Source organism: Myxine glutinosa, chromosome 8, assembly GCF_964187855.1.
Source record: "Myxine glutinosa chromosome 8, kmMyxGlut1.1, whole genome shotgun sequence".
NCBI lineage: Eukaryota > Metazoa > Chordata > Myxini > Myxiniformes > Myxinidae > Myxine > Myxine glutinosa.
In genome coordinates, this window is record NC_136268.1 from 78,779,866 (window position 1) to 78,797,714 (window position 17,849).

At 36.8% G+C, this 17,849-nt stretch overlaps 2 long non-coding RNA genes across 3 annotated transcripts in view; one reads left to right on the forward strand and one right to left on the reverse strand.

Moving 5' to 3' along the window:
* LOC144893295 (uncharacterized) overlaps positions 1 to 16,502 on the forward strand; it is a 67,746-nt gene extending 51,244 nt beyond the window's left edge. The window contains exon 2 of the long non-coding RNA XR_013624329.1: positions 15,876 to 16,502. This is a non-coding gene — a long non-coding RNA (uncharacterized LOC144893295). The remainder of the gene's footprint in view (positions 1 to 15,875) is intronic.
* LOC144893294 (uncharacterized) overlaps positions 1 to 17,849 on the reverse strand; it is an 83,536-nt gene that overhangs the window by 44,673 nt on the left and 21,014 nt on the right. The gene's annotated exons all lie outside the window — the stretch shown is intronic.

Sequence of the window (17,849 nt, forward strand, 5' to 3'; positions counted from 1 at the left end):
TCTTTTAAAGTACGATTAAAACGCTCAATAACAACTGCTTTTCCTTCATTAAAGGTGCTGTATAATTTAATACCCTCCCCTTTAAGAAATTTCATAAATATTTTGTTATAGAACTCTGTTCCCTCATCGGTCCATAACTTTTTTGGTTTCCTTTTATCCCTATCAAATATTAGCTTAAAGGCTAACATTAAAGTATTACCTCTCTTGTTTTTCAACGGAACAACCCAGGCAAATCTACTCCTCAAATCAATAACGGTTAAAGCATACCTGTATCCCCTGTCATTATTCAATTCAATTAAATCAGCGGACCATATGTGGTCGGTGTATTTAGAATAAACTTTCCTTCTTTTAAACTTTGTGATTATAGGTTTGTGTAATTCATTAGCCAAAAGCTCCTCAGTCTTGATGACATCATTGGAGTCTAATAGTTTTTTGAGGGTGAATAACCAAGACCAAGTTTCAATTTGACACTTATCATTTTTTTTAACAATAAACCGATCAACTTTCTTTCTCAATGTTGGATTTTGTATCAAAGACAAATTATATAACATTTCGCTGTCTGCTTCATGTTTTTCATCCAATGTAGTGGTTTTCCCATAAGCAATATCATGCTTCATACACACTTCATCAACCCTATTTATAGGTTTAGACCAAGGTTTAGGATTGTCAGCCTCATCTAATCTTTTATCTAGGTTTGTTCCAGGACCACAGAACGAATATCCAGGTAGATGTAGTTCCTGAACTGACTGAAAGACTGAAAGAGGGAGAAAACATCGTTCGACTGATCGTGAGCAATCAATTTTCTCACTCTCTCGATTTGATAGTCTCCATCATAATTGTTTCATGGCCGCTCACACAAAATAATCCCGTCTGTGATACACGTATGTGATACACAATCTGTGATACACAGGTGAAGGCGTGCGTGAAGGCGTGAAGGCGTGCGTGCGTGAAGGCGTGCTTCGAGCTCTCCAAGGCATCGAAGTTTGAGTGTTTTCCCATTCTTGTCTTTGTCAAATTTCCACTGGTTATTTTGCTGTGTACGTGTTATTGTGTGTTTCTAGTTGGTGTTGGTTTGTGGTTCGTGCAAACTTGTGTGTAGTTAATCGTTTTCTGAGTCGTACCTCGTGCGCGGCCTGGTGACTTGGGGCTTCCCTCCCCCCGTCGGTGTTTTGTCGGTTTGGGTTATTTCCTTCGCTGTATTGCTTGTTTCTTTTATTTTGTTTTCTCCCCCTCACCTCACCTCCCTAGACAAATAATTCTATATTGATTCTTTCTCTCCTCTATACGTGCTCGTCTACATTCTATATACGTGTATAAACACGTGCTTGTTCGCTCTCCTCCTCGTCTCGGCTTGTGCCCCGCCCCCTGTATCTCGTTTTCTTCCGCCTCTGCTCCTTCTTTCTCAAATCCACGTTCTCGCTTGGAGACTTTTCCCGGATTGTTTTTTCATCGTTCTGTTTGGATATTGTTGGAATATGTTTAAACCGCAGCCGTGATGCTGACGCCCCCCCCCTCCCCCCCCCCCCCCCCCCCAGAATTTACATGTTTTAAACGTTTCCCAGTGTGTACCCTGGTCAGAATAGGTACACCGTATCCCTGCGTGTCGTAAGAGACGGCTAAGAGGGTTGGCGTCAGGAAAGGCATCCGGCCATAAAAACATTGCCTCAAAAAGAGAACCATGACAATCACAAGTACATATGGGCAGGGTGCAGCCCGAAGTGGAGATCGGTTTCTGAGGTTTGGGACATGGAATGTGGGGACAATGACAGGGAGATCAGGAGAAGTGGTGGAAGTATTGGTCAGAAGAAGAGTGGACATATGTTGTGTGCAAGAGAGGAGATTGAAGGGAAGTGGTGTGAGAATGGTGAAGGGTAGGCAGGGACAGAAATACAAGTTTGTGTGGCAAGAGTGCCCGGAGGGCGTGAATGGTGTTGGTGTCCTGTTTTCTGAGGAGTTTGTAGACAGTGTGGTGAGTGTGACTAGAGTGAGTGATAGGTTGATGATGGTGAAAATGATGATTGGAAAGCTCTTGGTGAACGTCATCTCGGGATATGCTCCGCAGGTTGGTCGAAGCGATGAAGAGAAGGACAAGTTCTGGTGTGCGATAGAGAAGCTGATGGAAAACGTGAAAGATGAGGAAGTTGTTGTGGTGGGAGGAGACCTGAATGGACATGTGGGAAGGAGTATGGATGGTTTTGAGGGAGTTCATGGGGGTTACGGATATGGTGTGAGAAATGGAGAAGGTAAAAGGATTTTGGAGTTTGCTGATGGAGCTGATTTGTTGATTTGTAATACTCATTTCCACAAAGAGGACAATAAGCTTGTTACATACACGTCAGGTGGGTCGACGACAACCGTTGACTACCTGATGGTGCGTGGGCGAGATAGGGGGCACCTCCGGGACACAAAGGTGATCCTGGGGGAGGAGGCTGTTTCACAGCACCACTTGGTTGTCTGCGACATAAGGGTGAAAGGTGCGAGGAGAGCTCGGCGGGTGAAGTACCAACCGAGAATGAAGGTGTGGAGGTTGAAAGAGGTGACAGTAAGGGAGGCATTAAAAGAGAGGCTGAGTAGGGTAGAGGATGATGTGGTTGAGCTTGAAAGTGGTTGGATGTCAATGAAAGCTAGTCTGTTGGGAGCCGTTGGTGAGGTATGTGGATGGACAAAAGGACCACCGAGGCACTCGGAAACATGGTGGTGGGATGTTGAGGTTGGAAAGAGGATTGACGAGAAGAGGAAGAAGTTCAAAGAGTGGCAGAAGGCGAAGGGTATGGGAGCAGAAACAGCAGAGCATGAAAGTTATAAGGCAGCCAGGAAGGCTGCAAAGAAAGAGGTAGCAAAGGCGCAGGAGGCATGTAGGAAAATGTTCGGAGAACGCTTGGATTCGGAAGAGGGTCAGAAAGCAGTATTCAGGATTGCAAAGCAGATAGCGAAAGAGAGGTGTGATGTGATGGGGGTGAGTTGCTTGAAGGATGAAGTGGGACAAATCGTTGTCGACCCAGATGGAATTAAAGGAAGATGGAAAAGATATATGGAAATGCTGTTGAATACAGAGAATGAATGGGATGGCAACATAGAGAGTAACCCAGTTTTAGGACCGGCAGAGAAGATAACTGAGAAGGAAGTTGAGGAAGCGATAAAAGCAATGAAGAGTGGAAAAGCGGGAGGGCCGACGGGAGTTGTGGGAGATATGTTGAAGGCAGCAGGAAGTTGGGGTGTGAAGAGAATGACAGAGATCTGTAATCTGGTGGTGAAAGAAGGCCGCATTCCAGTGGATTGGGAACTGAGTACCCTCGTCCCTCTATACAAGGGGAAAGGTGACCCTCTGGAGTGTGGCTCGTACCGAGCGATAAAGCTATTGGAGCATGGAATGAAGGTATTGGAAAGGGTGTTGGAGAGGAGGATAAGGAAGAAAGTGAAGATCGACGAAATGCAGTTTGGATTTATGCCAGGAAGAGGCATGACAGACGCGCTCTTTATTGTGAGGCAGTTGCAGGAGAAGTACATGGATAAGAGGAAGAAGTTGTTTTTTGGGTTTGTTGATCTGGAGAAAGCATTCGATAGGGTTCCACGCAAAGTATTGACATGGGCGTTGAGGAAGTTAGGAGTGGAGGAATGGTTGATCAGAGTAGTGATGGCAATGTACAAAAGAGCACGCACAGCTGTAAGGACGAAGGACGGGAACAGTGGTGAGTTTGAGGTGAAGGTGGGAGTGCATCAGGGGTCGGTACTAAGTCCACTACTATTTGTAGCTGTGATGGAGGTGCTGGCTCAGACCGTAAAGGAGGGTTTACCGTGGGAGTTGTTGTATGCAGATGATCTGGTGTTGATTGCGGAAAGTATGCATGGACTGAAGGAAAAGATGAACAAGTGGAAGGAATGTATGGAGACAAAAGGTCTGAAGGTGAATATCGGAAAGACAAAGGTGATGGCAAGTGGTAAAGCATGTGGTGAGGTGGAAAGAACTGGGAAGTGGCCGTGTGCTGTGTGCAGGAAGGGTGTCGGAGTGAACTCCATTCAATGTACAATGTGTGCTGAGTGGGTTCATCAAAAATGTAGTGGTCTGAGAGGGTCATTAACCAGTGTGGCAGCTACATTCAAATGTAAGGTGTGCACAGAGGGAGCTGCAGATGGAGGAAATGTTGAGTTGGATCTTGGAGACGGCGTGAAGCTGGAAGGTGTGAAAACATTTTGCTACCTCGGAGACATGCTGAATGGAGAAGGTGGATCAGACTCGGCAACGGTTGCTCGAGTGAGATGTGCATGGAAGAAGTTTCGGGAACTGAGTGGCGTGCTGATGAGGAGGAGAGTGTCGCTGAAGCTGAAGGGAAAGGTGTATGCTGCATGTGTGAGAAGTGTTATGATTTATGGGAGCGAGACATGGGTAATGAACGTAGAGCAGCAACGAAGGCTGGAAAGGGTGGAAATACGAATGGTTCGATGGATGTGCGGAGTATCGTTGAGAGAGAGGAAGACAAATGATGAATTGCGAAAGATGATGGGAATATTGCCTGTGATCGATGCTGTGAAGAGGAACAGGTTGAGATGGTTTGGTCATGTATTGAGGAAGGATGAAAGTGACTGGTTGAGAAGAGTGATGGAAGTTAATGTAGAAGGAAGTAGAGGACGGGGAAGACCGAGAAAGACTTGGCTAAAGATGGTGGAAGAAGAAATGCGGGCAAGGGGGTTAACAAGGAGAGATGCAGAAAATAGGGCAAAATGGAGAAGATTGTCATGGGGACCGCAAGGCTAACCCCCGCTCTAGCAGGGAACATGGCCTTAAAATGCATGTTGTTGTGTTGTTGTATGTAGTTCCCCAGGAATTCCAGTTGTTGTAAATTTACTTCCTGACAGAAACCTTTGTATGTCTCCTCCTCTTTTAGGAGAGATAAATTGGCACTTTTTAGAGCCACACACTTGACATATTCCTTTTTGATAAACTCTATTATTTTTAGCTTTAACATAAGAGATATTTTTGGATTTAGTTTTCTTTTTACATTTGAGACAATAACTCATATTTATTTATCAGAAAAATTCCGACAGAGGATCAAAACCTTTTTGGTTTTCAACATGTACATTTCTATCTTAATTTTTAAAACATAAAGAATCCTAAGGAATGCCTTCACTCTCTCCTCCATTTATTTACAAATAAAACTAACTAAAGTCAATAACACCAACATCATCAACCACATAATCTTTTCCTTCTTCTTCTTCTTCACCACTTTCTCGTTTAAATCTCCTCCCTGAAAGTGAAGACATTGACGTCGTTATTCTTGAAAATAATATTTTCATTAGACTTTTCATTTCTTTATTTTCCTCCTCAGTGCGTTGAGTTTGATTTATTTGCTGTAATACCTTCAATCTTTTACGAATCTCACTGATTTCCATCTTTTTATATTTTTCCTCCCTCTCTCTTTGCTCCCTTTCCTCCCTCTCTTCCTTCTCTCTTTTCTCCCTTTCCTCCTCCTTTTTCTCCCTTTCCTCCCTCTCTCTTTTCTCCCTTTCCTCCCTCTCCTTTTTCTCCCTCTCCTCCTTCTCCTTTTTCTCCCTCTCCTCCCTCTCCTTTTTCTCCCTTTCCTCCTTCTCCTTTTTCTCCCTTTCCTCCTTCTTCTTTTTCTCCCTTTCCTCCTTCTCCTCCTTCTCTCTTTCCTCCTTCTCTTCTTCAACTCCTTCCTCATCCCTTGCTACCCTTGAGCTTGAGCCCCAAAGAATATTATACATATACTCATCTGGATTTTGAGATATTCTTGTATCTATAATTATTTTTCTCATAATAGGATACCAATAAGATTTGTTGACGATTTCTAAAAGAGTTTTATATTTCATAACTTTGAGAAGTTCATTTTTATTTAATATTTTAAACAAGTCTCTATTTGTGGGTTTAACAATATCTGTATAAGGCCAGTTTTTAATGACAAAATTCCCATGTATATGCTCCAAATCATAAGGTATGTAATACCGAGCACCCTTTTCTTGTAGGTATCCCTGAATACAAAAATTATAATTCTCTTGTAGTCTTCTTCCTGCCATTTATGTATCAGAAATATATGTGAGATTAATATTATGACAGGTAATACCACCCCATCTTCCCACTACCAAATTGGTTTGTATTCCTCGGCTTTCTATCCTTATCTCATGACCTTCCTTCTTTGTCATGCTAACCATCGCTATACTATCATATATTTTTCTTTTCTTAAAACCATGTATTTGTTGTTTATTAATTGTACTTCCACATAAATCCTTATCCTCACCAAGTGGATAATATTCTTCTTTACGAGACTGATTAAAATCATGTAGGTCTTCTATGTTTATTGAAAAAGACCAATTATACCCTAAATCAGGCATATCATACCCCCATTTATTAATTCGCATATTAACTATATGTCCTTCTTTATAAAATTCAATTGTAAGCAGGTAGTTAAATTCAATGAGGAAAGGTGTATGGTCAGTATAACCAGGTGTTGTGGTTGTAAATTTTACTTGTTTAACAAAACGTGCTGTTTTCTTTAAAATATATATATATTGTGATAAATCACTTAATCTAATTAAGTCATTCGCATCTGTAGGGTTTGGATAATTGATTAATTTATAAGTATTCTTCATATTAATATTTTTACTTACACTATATTTTTGTCGTTCAGCCTGTGCCTTTGTATAATAATTTGATAAATCAATATCCTGAGAGGATTTTCCAAAGATAGAACCATCTTTTCCAACATAAGTCATTTATATTAGATTTAAAATGATATCATAAAAATTTTCATTATTGTTGAGTTGAAATAATACATATAAACATAATTGACCACAACATTTAGAATTAATTTCTTGAACTTGAAATGTTTGATAAACACCATTCTGTAAGAATTGTATTACTTCAACAGGTGGTGGCATACCATAACTATCAAAATAATATTTATCCTGACCAATATGAATACAAACCCAATGAGAACCATTCTGTGTGTCTAAATTCATAATAATATTCTTTGTATTCTTATTTATATGTATTAATTCATCTCTCATACAAATAACCACATTATCAATTTTTAGTGTTTTACAATACTTAGCTAGTTCTATATTTGACGTTGTATTCTTTCCAAATTGTTTAAACCATTTATCCATTTATTTATGAGAAAGATACAATCCATTACCCCGTTTAGTTAGTTTAACACCCGCTTGAGCGATCGAGGAAAGCATATCTCTAACCAACAATCTAGCTTTATCAGGTAGACTTTCAAGTTTTTGAGCAAAATCTACAATCACACCACTTCCACTAATTTGTTTCTCCAACTCCTTGTTATGTCTTTCCAATTCTTTTTGAGCTTTTAGTTGTGCCTTCCTTTCGTTAGCAGTTTTTACCGCTGCTGAAATACCACCAGTCAATGCTCCCGCCGCACTTAAACCAGCAAATAAAGGAATTAGAAACGGGAGAAATCCTCCTCTTGACTCGTCTATTGAATATTTCTTTAACATAGGTTTCGTCATTTTAATTTTAAGTGAACCAGTATCATTTAGTGTTTTTACTTGTGTGTGTGTGAGTAAAACATCAATTCTTACAGCTCCTTTTCTTTGAATTGTATTAACATTAATAATACAAGGCTTTTGATTTTGAATACAAGATGTTAATTTATTAAGATTGATTTGATTAACATATACCCCAACCATTTATTTATGAGAAAAAACCTATGTGATATTAATCATAACACCATTATCTGTATTAATCTGTAATTCTGTTTCCTCCAAAAGCAAACAATATGCATTAACCTCTTCACTCTCCCCTCTTTCAATGTATAGAGAAGTATCCACTCGATTAGACTTTATAGTTTCCTTTTGAGAACTCAGGTCAATTGCGTAGATTGTATAAAGTTTTTGAAATGCAACCATATCCAAAATAGGATCATTATTACCATTACTTTCACACACCTTTTGGTAGGACTTGTAGGCTTCCGCATAATCATTTTTTTCCCAATCAATTTCCAATCTATCTCGCGGATAAAATGTGCCATCAAGAGAAACCCGAAGTTGTTTCACCTTAGCATTATCACTCAGCGCATTATTCTTATCAGTGCCTTCATCTCCATCTGGTTTCTTAAAAATGAGCCATAGGTATCGTGGCTTTCCTTGAAGAACACCTAAATTCCAAGTGTAGGTAGTGTGTTCCAGTTTAACGTGTTGACATCTTCTTTTAAGGTATGATACATTTAGTGGTTTCTTTGAGTTAAGTCTTCTATTTAACATCTCCTCCGTTTTAAGATTAGGAGTATATTCACTAATATACCAACACAAATCATTAATAACAAATTTATTATTATCACCAAAAGCATTTTGAGCCCCAAAAAGCAATCTATTTACATTATCATTCCTTTGTAGTTAAAATCTAATTTTAAGCCCATACAAAACTTTATCATAATCACAAAATCCAAATATACCTTTAAGAGGTACTGCTACGGTAAAACTATTTTCTGCTTTTGTTTCATCATTATACATTGACTTCCTTTGACTATAACCGGGGTCAGCATTTGTTCCTGTTGACATATCAGGAATAAAACCTTCAACAGCTCCCTTACCCATTCTATCACTAAACGGATATAGTGTAAATTTCATCATTTCAGATGTAGCAGAGACATAATCAACCGCTTCAACCTCTTGTGTTCCAATATACAGGCGGACACTGTCAAACATTTTCCAGAAGAAATCATTTACGAGTGTAGCATTAGTATTATTCGCAGCCTTAGTGAATTTAAATTTACACAGCAAGAAACTATCAGCTATATTCAAGTAAGTTTGTTGATTATTTATTTCAAAACTTTTTGTTCCGTTTGAATTCCAGTCTGTTCCTGTTATAGCATTTACCTTAAAATAGTCTTCCTTTTTAGTGGAGTTTGAAATGATAATAGTATCATCCAAATCATAGATACTATCAATAGCTTCCATACTTGTATTTATATAGCATTAAAATTGTGGAAACCCTGACCCAAGTATTTTAATGATTTTTTTGTCGTTCTTGTGAAGATAGTTGAGTTTTACCTTTTTTTATTTCTTTGATTGCTTGTAATTTATGAGACTCCTTTTGAGCATCTTTTATACTCTTTATAGCACCCGCAACTGAACCCACGGCAGAAGCAGTTGAACCAATTAGGTCTTTATGTTTAAGGATGGTTGAACCAATACCCATTAGAGTATCAATTATCCCATCTCCTTTATTTCGAAATTGATGACCCACTCCCCGTTGTCTCTTTGGTTTATAGTATCCTCTACCCACATACCTTGTATAGTATGGTGAAAGGAACATCCCATCCCCTGTAATTATTTTATATTTTCCCAACTCGTGTTTTCTCACAATAACCATTATTTATTTATTGAAAAACTTCACGTAGGTGAATTCTGATGGATATAATTTCATCATTAAAGGATATCATACGATTATCTTGGTCGGTTATCCTAAAATTTACTCTGTATATGGTTTTTCCTGACACAGGTAAATAGACAAGATTTTTTGGTTCCATATTAAATTTATAACCAATCGGGGTTGAGTATGCACTGAATGAAAATATTGTATTTGTTCTTATTCCATCGTTATAAGCACCATCAATCAAATCACAATGAATTAATACTGAATTTATACCGGAGGATATTTGGATAACATTATCACTGTAAAACGTCCCGTTATTTTCAATCTTTTTTGAAGAGAAACCCAATAGCTCTCTAAACGAATTTTCAATCGTGAAATCAACTTTATAATTATTTTTAAGTTTAATAGTTGATTTTGAAGTGTGTTTTTGAATATCTATTACAATATTTTTTGGTTCATCACCTTTTTCTTTCATAAGGCGAGAGACTTCAGAAGATATTTGAGAAATCTCATAAGCTCCGGGTGAAACGGTTATAGTTTTATATCCACTTCCTGGATTATAACTAAACTTGTTGTTTTTCTCTGTGATATTAAACAAGGTATTATAAGTTTCCATCGACAATAAAGATGCCTCATATGAGGTAAGGGGGTCAAGTTGTAGTGGGTAAGGGAATGAAGCTGTGTAATATTTATATGGTAAATTTTTACTTAAACTAAACGCAAGTTTATTCATTAATAAATACAATGTTTCAAAGCACAAAAGACAAATTTCAATCAATCTCTACTTCGGTGGAAGATATAGAAAAATATGTCAAAGATGTTAAATTGAACAAAGATAAATATGGACATTTTTGGGTAAAACCAGTTATGCAAAATAACATGAGCCCCTCTATTTCATTTAAAGGAAGAGCTCTAACTATACCTGGAAAGACATCCATTAAAGTAAATCTAACAAAAGTTTCTCATCTACTCCTGGCAATTTATTCAAAGCTTGAAAAAGTGATCGATCGCGATACTTTGAAAAAGAATGATAAGACCATCAACAATACTCGTGGAGAAATTTGTATTTACTTTAATAATCCAAAGGGTGTAGATCTAAGTAAAATGAATGATGTTAATATTTCTGGTGAAATGTCATTTCGTTCTATGATAGTTAGAGATTATTTAAAGTTAACTTTTGATATTAAAAATGTAGAGATTGAATCTGTTAATGAAAGAAAGTATATAGATATTGATGGGAATATTTTTCCTGCTACTTAAATATGAGTCATTACAGCAGTGAAGATTTTACTATTTTATTGAACTCGGACGATAGTGATGATAGTATTTCATTGAACTCGGACGATGGTGATGATAGTATTTCATTGAACTCAGATGATAGTTATGATACAAATAGTTTGTGCTCAAATGATAGTTATGAGAGTAGCTTTATTGATGACTCTGAGTATGATTCTGAGTATTCATGTGATAGTTATGACTCAGATGATTCTGAGTGAAAAAGTGTTTTAGTTTAAGTATAGTTTCATACTAAAAAGCCTGTAAAAAGGCACTTTCTTCTATAAGTGTTTTACTTTAAGCACAGTTTCATCTTTTTAAAAGCCTCTAAAAAGGTGTTTTACTTTAAGTATAATTTTGCTATATAAATATGATCAAAGCAACGTATTGCGACGTTTGTGAACAAGAATATAAACAATACAAAAGACACCTTAAAACTAAAAAACACACATTTAATCTACTTCACCTACTAACTCCTATTCAGAAGGAAACAAAACACTGTTCTGCCTGTAATAAAAATATCCTCAAGAAAGGCTTCAAAATACATCTTAAAACAAATCAACATTTATCAAATTTTATCACAACTAAAAACTCTGATGGTGCATTCAAAGGACATATTAAAATAAGAGTCTTTAACTTCAAACCTCCTGAACCAGAGTCTATAGTTGATGCTGTAGAAATAGTTAAACCTGCTGTTCAAACGTTGATTGAAAAAACACTAAAAGAAATGAAACCACTTAAATTTTATATGGGAGTAAAATTAGAAATGACAAAGGGCGAAGGAGTTATAGATACACCATACATGAGAACTGAGCCACACTTTATATCTTCATATCAAGATTTTAAAACATCAGGAGTCTATGATGAACTTATTAAACAAGAGCAAGATGTGGATAATTCAATCGTAGGAAATGGATTCAATATAGGAAAAATTATTTACATAGACATTCATATTCTTAAATCAGATCCTCTAAAAGCTTCTTCTTACATTGATTTACCCAGTGTTATCAAAAATAGAAAAGCAGTTATCAATATCAAAAATAAAGACAATAAATGTTTTCTCTGGTCTATTCTAGCACACTTACATCCTCCACATTTTAATGATGAAAGAGTATCTCATTATAAAAAATATGAGAATACATTAAATACGAAAGATCTAAAGTTTCCGATGACTTTAAATGATATTCCTAAATTTGAAAAGTTGAATAATTTATCAGTTAATGTTTATGGTCTAACAGAAACAAACAACATTCAGGTTTTAAAGCTTTCTGACAATTGTAAACAAACTCATATTAATCTTCTATATTTTAATTCAGACGAAAATTCACATTATACATACATCAAAGATATTACAAAATTAATAAAACCACAAGTATGTAAAAGAACAAATAAAATATATATTTGTATGCGTTGTCTTAACTTCTTCCATACACAAGAAAGATTAGATAAACATTCAAATTATTGTGGTGAACATAAAGCAACGGTAATCAACATGCCTAAAAAAGGCTCAAAGATCACATTCAAAGATTAAAAGAAAACAATAAAACATCCATTTGTTATATATGCTGATTTTGAAAGTATTTTAGAAAAAATTGATACTGCTTCTCCAGATCCAAAAGAATCATACACAAATAAATATCAAAAACATACTCCTTGTGGTTTTTGTTATTATATCAACTCATCCGTTGGTGATAAATATAACAAGTTAGAGATGTATAGAGGCTCAAATACCCCAGAGGAGTTTGTGAAACGACTAGAAAAAGACTGTGTTCGATTAACCAAGATAATGAGAGAAACCAATAAACCAATGTCCTTAACAAGTAAAGAAAAAAGGGAATTTATAAAAAACAATGTCTGTCATATTTGTGAGGAGAAAATTGGTAAAGGTCTAAAGGTTAGAGACCATTGTCATCTCACTGGTAAATATAGAGGTCCGGCTCATCAAAGTTGTAATATTAATTATCAACTCCCCTCTTTCATTCCTGTCTTTCTTCATAACAACGCTCATTATGATACACATCTATTTATCAAGGAACTCTCAAAGACTTCTGGAAGTATCTCAGCAATTCCAAACACGGATCAGAAATACATTTCATTCACAAAAACAATTCACACATCTCCTATTACTCATATCAGATTTCTTGATACATTTAAATTCATGGCAAGTCCATTGGCTAACTTGGTTCAAAATCTAAAAGAGTTTCCATGTCTTTCAGAGTATTTTTTAGATAAAGATTTTCTAACACAAAAGGGAATTTACCCCTATGACTATATGGACTCATTTGAGAGATTCAATGAAACACAACTTCCTTTAAAAGAAAATTTCTATAACAAATTAAATAATAGTCATATATCTGATAAAGATTATGTACACGCACAAAATGTTTGGAAAAAATATAACATTAAGAATCTTGGTGAGTATCACGATTTGTACCTCAAAACTGATGTGCTTTTGTTGGCTGATGTGTTTGAGGCTTTCAGAACAATCTGTCATTCTGGATATGGATTGGATCCTGCTCACTATTACACTGCTCCTGGATTGGCTTGGAGCACTATGTTAAAAATGACAAAACAAGCTTTGGATTTGATAACTGATGTTGATATGCTTTTGATGATTGAAAAGGCAAAGAGAGGAGGAATTTCACAAGTCTGTTCAAAGAGATATGCTAAAGCAAATAACATGTACATTCCAAATTATGATCCATCGGTAGAGAGCTCCTACTTGATGTATTATGATGCGAACAACCTGTATGGCTGGGCAATGTCTCAGGCTCTTCCTTATGGAAAACTTAGATGGGTAAAGGAAAAAGATTACAAAAAGGTTTTACAAGATGTATGTATCTCTACACAAAAAGAATTGGATGATTCAAAGGTTGGTTATTATTTTGAGGTCGATTTGAAATATCCAGAGGAACTTCATAACCTACACAAAGATCTCCCATTTGCTTGTGAAAAGGAAAGTCCAAAGAAGGAGTGGTTAAGTGATTATCAACAATCATTTAATATAGGTGAATCAACAGAAAAATTACTTACTACATTATATAACAAGAAAAATTATGTTCTACACCAAAGAAATTTGCGACAATATTTATCAAAAGGTCTAAGAATAGAGAAGATCCATAGGGTTCTAAAGTTCAATCAAAGTCATTGGTTAAAGGGGTACATTGATTTTAATACACAAAGAAGAACAGAGTCAAAAACAGATTTTGAGAAAGACTTTTATAAATTGATGAATAATGCGGTCTTTGGTAAGACCATGGAAAATGTGAGAAAAAGACAAAATATCAGACTATCAACATCTTGGAAACAAGCATCAAAATTAATTAATAGACCGAGTTTTACTAGAGCTGAGGTCTTTACTGAGAACTTTTGTGCGATCCATTTGATTAAAGAGAGTATTGAAATGGACAAACCTATTTATATTGGAACATCAATTCTTGATTTATCAAAGTCATTAATGTATGATTACTTTTATAATAACTTGAGGAAGAAATATCAAAATGATGTTAATCTACTTTATATGGATACAGTTAGTTTTATTTTGCAAATTAATACTGATGATGTTTATTCAGACATGAAAAAGGACATTAATATCTATGACACTAGTAATTACAGTCCAGAGAGTGAGTTGTTCTCTTCTAAAAATAAAAAGGTGATTGGAAAGTTTAAGGATGAATTAGGGGGAAATGTCATGAGTGAATTTGTGGGATTGAGGTCTAAGGCTTATGCTTATAAATACATTGTGAATAACGTTGAAAAGACTCATAAGAAGTTAAAAGGTGTAAAGAAAAATGTTATTAAAGAAACAATAAATTATTATAACTGTTTAACAACAAAGAAAGAAGAGTTTAGAAAGATTAATGGAATAAGAAGTTATAAACATAAATTATATTCAGAAGAGGTGAATAAGAAAGCATTGGGGGCTTTTGATGATAAGAGGTTTATTTTAGAAAATGGAATTGATAGTCTCCCTTATGGTTATATAAGTATATAAGTGATAAGTTAAAAAGGGGGGTTAGGGATTTTAACGGGCTACCGCCGCCTTTTTACTATTATATAAATGATAGAACCAAGTACCAACCAGACTAAAGAGTGGAGGTGTAATCAACCTTGGTATATAAATGGTAAACATAACGAATGTGAAAAATATCAAATAGGTATAATTCTAAAGACAACTGGTAAAAAAATTTACAAAACAAATAAGAGAATTAATTTAAATACCGGTGAATTGGGTAAAAAAGATGGAAATATTTTTGAGTGGACGGAAAACTTTGATGGTTGTCAGGAAAATATATACTTTAATTTAAAAATGGTATGTGGCACTGGAGGTGCTCAAACAAGAACATTGAGGGAGGTTCACCATTTTATCTTAGCTCAGTTAAAATATCTTAATAAAGAACCAAACTCAAACATCTTTTTTGTTAATATATTAGATGGTGAAGAGAGTGGCAAGAGAATTAAATTATTTCCCACGCATAAACAAATATTTGTAGGGTCGTTGTTTGAGTGGGCCAAAGATGATTCACCAGATGATATTAAGAGTAAAAAGTTAAAAGGTCCATAAGGTCAGAAGGATCACAGGTTCACACAGAAGGACCATTGTTTAAGTGGTCTAATGAATAAGGATAACATGTCAAAAGGTTAGAAGGTTCATAAAGAACAGGGTGAGAGAAATAGAGGTGTTTAGGGGCAATGAGGGAGGGGAAAAATTAACATGTAAGTCAATGGGAAAATGAGAGTGTCCCAGAAGCAACATATATTACTGTATGCCCAGAAACTCAGTTCTGACTTCTTGTTTAAAGGTCCACAGACACATAAATTTTTCTTTTTTTTGATGTGATTATATTGATTTTAAAGCAATAAACAAAGAACCGAATGTGGTTTTAATTCCAAGAATTTTTGAGGTGTTACAGTTTAAAAAGCAAGCCTGTTGAGTACCGACCCTAAAAAATAGCCAGACTGGGGTAAGTGGATTATGGTCCGTGTGTTTCGAGTAAGGTAACGGTTAGATTGACATGTAACAGGGACCTATCAGGTTAAGTCGTTTGTTACGCATGATGCGGAGGAGGCAGTTTATGTAATTTATAGACAGCATAAACCTTAAAATGTGGGCATGTACACCTCGTGGTTGGCGATGCTAGTAAGCAAGCACTTCTCATGAGAGAGACACATCTGTCTGGCCATGTGTGTCAGCCATGGTGGCGTAATGTGCCCTGGAGATGGAAGTGCCATCCTACAATTATATTTACAGGCACCACTCCCGTTGGTGAGAAGGCCAGGGAAGAACTCCACCCAGGAGGAGGGGAGAAAGAGAGAGACCATGCTGATGGAAGGATGACAATGGGATACCTGGAGACAAAGAAGAAGAGGCCTCATTGTTCAGATAGATTGTAAAAACCTCGTGTGGAAGGAGGACCGGCAAACTGTTCATGGAGTTTTAAAGTGGACTAAATGTGGCTTTGACTCTTGGATTGACCGAAACTGGGTTCACACTGTGTTGGTGGAGCATGGAGGAAGAGGATGGAGGGCACCCCCAGGAAGCCTTGCTTAAAGAAAGGACAAAGGGGCCTACGAGGCCTGGTGGAGGGGGTGGATCATTACTGGCGTTCAACACCAAACACTATCTTCATCGTGCCCGTCTTGGCTATTGGGAGCTATCATCCCGCACCTGGTTCCTGAAGTGGTCTATTTTGAGTCTGGCATCCACCCTATAAGTATAAGGGAAGCCTTGCCAACAATTTTTTTGTTGCATGAGTGTGATCTGTGGCACCTAGTGGGTTAGGACTTGCTTTATATCCAATCATTGTACATTGGACTTTGCAATCATTGTAATTATATCAATCATATCCGTTTGAATATTCCCATTTACTGCTTTGTGTCCATTTGACTCGCTTGGTTCATTCCATTTTTGTTTATAGCGTCTTGTTACCCTTTTCCCTGTTTACTTTACAAGCAAATCCTTCAGAAGGTAAGAAAACCTGTTTGAGCCATCTGTTTCCGTGTGCGCGAGCGCCATTATTTCAGCCCAATTGAAGCTCCTTGGAGTGCAAGAATTGCAATACATATATAACATAATTGTAATTTTATATATAATATACTTAATACAATGTATATATAATATGATTAACAATGCAATAACTAATTAAAAGATCATTCGGTCCATCTACCGAGTCTAACTCAGCGCTGTGGTACCTGTTTTAACGGGAGCTTCAGAAGTGACAATATTTATTCAAAAAAGGGAACAATGATTAAGTGTTAAGTGAAGCAATATCTATTCATTTAACCAAACATGATTTTCTGTATCTGTGGCCCTTTAATATTCACGGCCTCGATCCATAATCGAAAGAGAATGAGAATCAGCAGCATATCCGAGTTGAGTGAACAGGACGAAATTCAAACTAATGAAGAAAGATCTGGGTAATGGAGAAGAGGAAAGTCTTAATGTTGCTTACAATGATGGATCGTATGACTTTGCTTACAACTGCAAGTAAGTGGATCTGTTTTTACACCTTTCCTGGGTTGTTTTTCAAACAGGTGCTGGCCACCTTTAGGTGAACGCCAAGCTGAAGAGAGCAGACAGGGGAGAGCAGAATTTGAAAGCATGGGTACTGGTGCCAACTGCGCCCAAGGTCGAGGCAGAGTTGAGGCTCGTCAGAAGTCTCTCAACCTTCTTGGGCTTGGGTAAGAAAAAAACAACAGCAAAGTGTCCAGGAGAAAGTGAAAGCAAAGGGCCGACTCGTAAAATGAGGACAGAGAGGGATTGGTTGAGTATACAATATTTTGGATGCAAACACGGAAATTTGACGTTCTGTTATTTCATGATGATGCGAGTCGTGAATTAGACTTTCTGTGGATCCGGCTCAAGCATTATTTTTGCATCACGTAGAGAATGTGTTGCATTGAACCTCAACAAAGCGTTTGTGTGTGTGTGTGTGTGTGTGTGTGTGTGTGTGTGTGTGTGTGTGTGTGTGTGTGTGTGTGTGTGTGTGTGTGTGTGTGTGTGTGTGTGTGTGTCTGTGTGTGCATGTTAGTCTCTTCCATAATTCCAAAACCATGAAACCTAGTGGCCCCAAACTTTGCATGCATAACAAGGGAATTCCAAGGTATTGCATGAATGAAAACTGGGTGTTTGGGTGTGTTTTTAAAGATAATTTATGCTAACAGGCTTACCTTTGACAGCCTGCATTCAGGTCACTATGCTTGGGGTTTTAATTCCACCATTTTG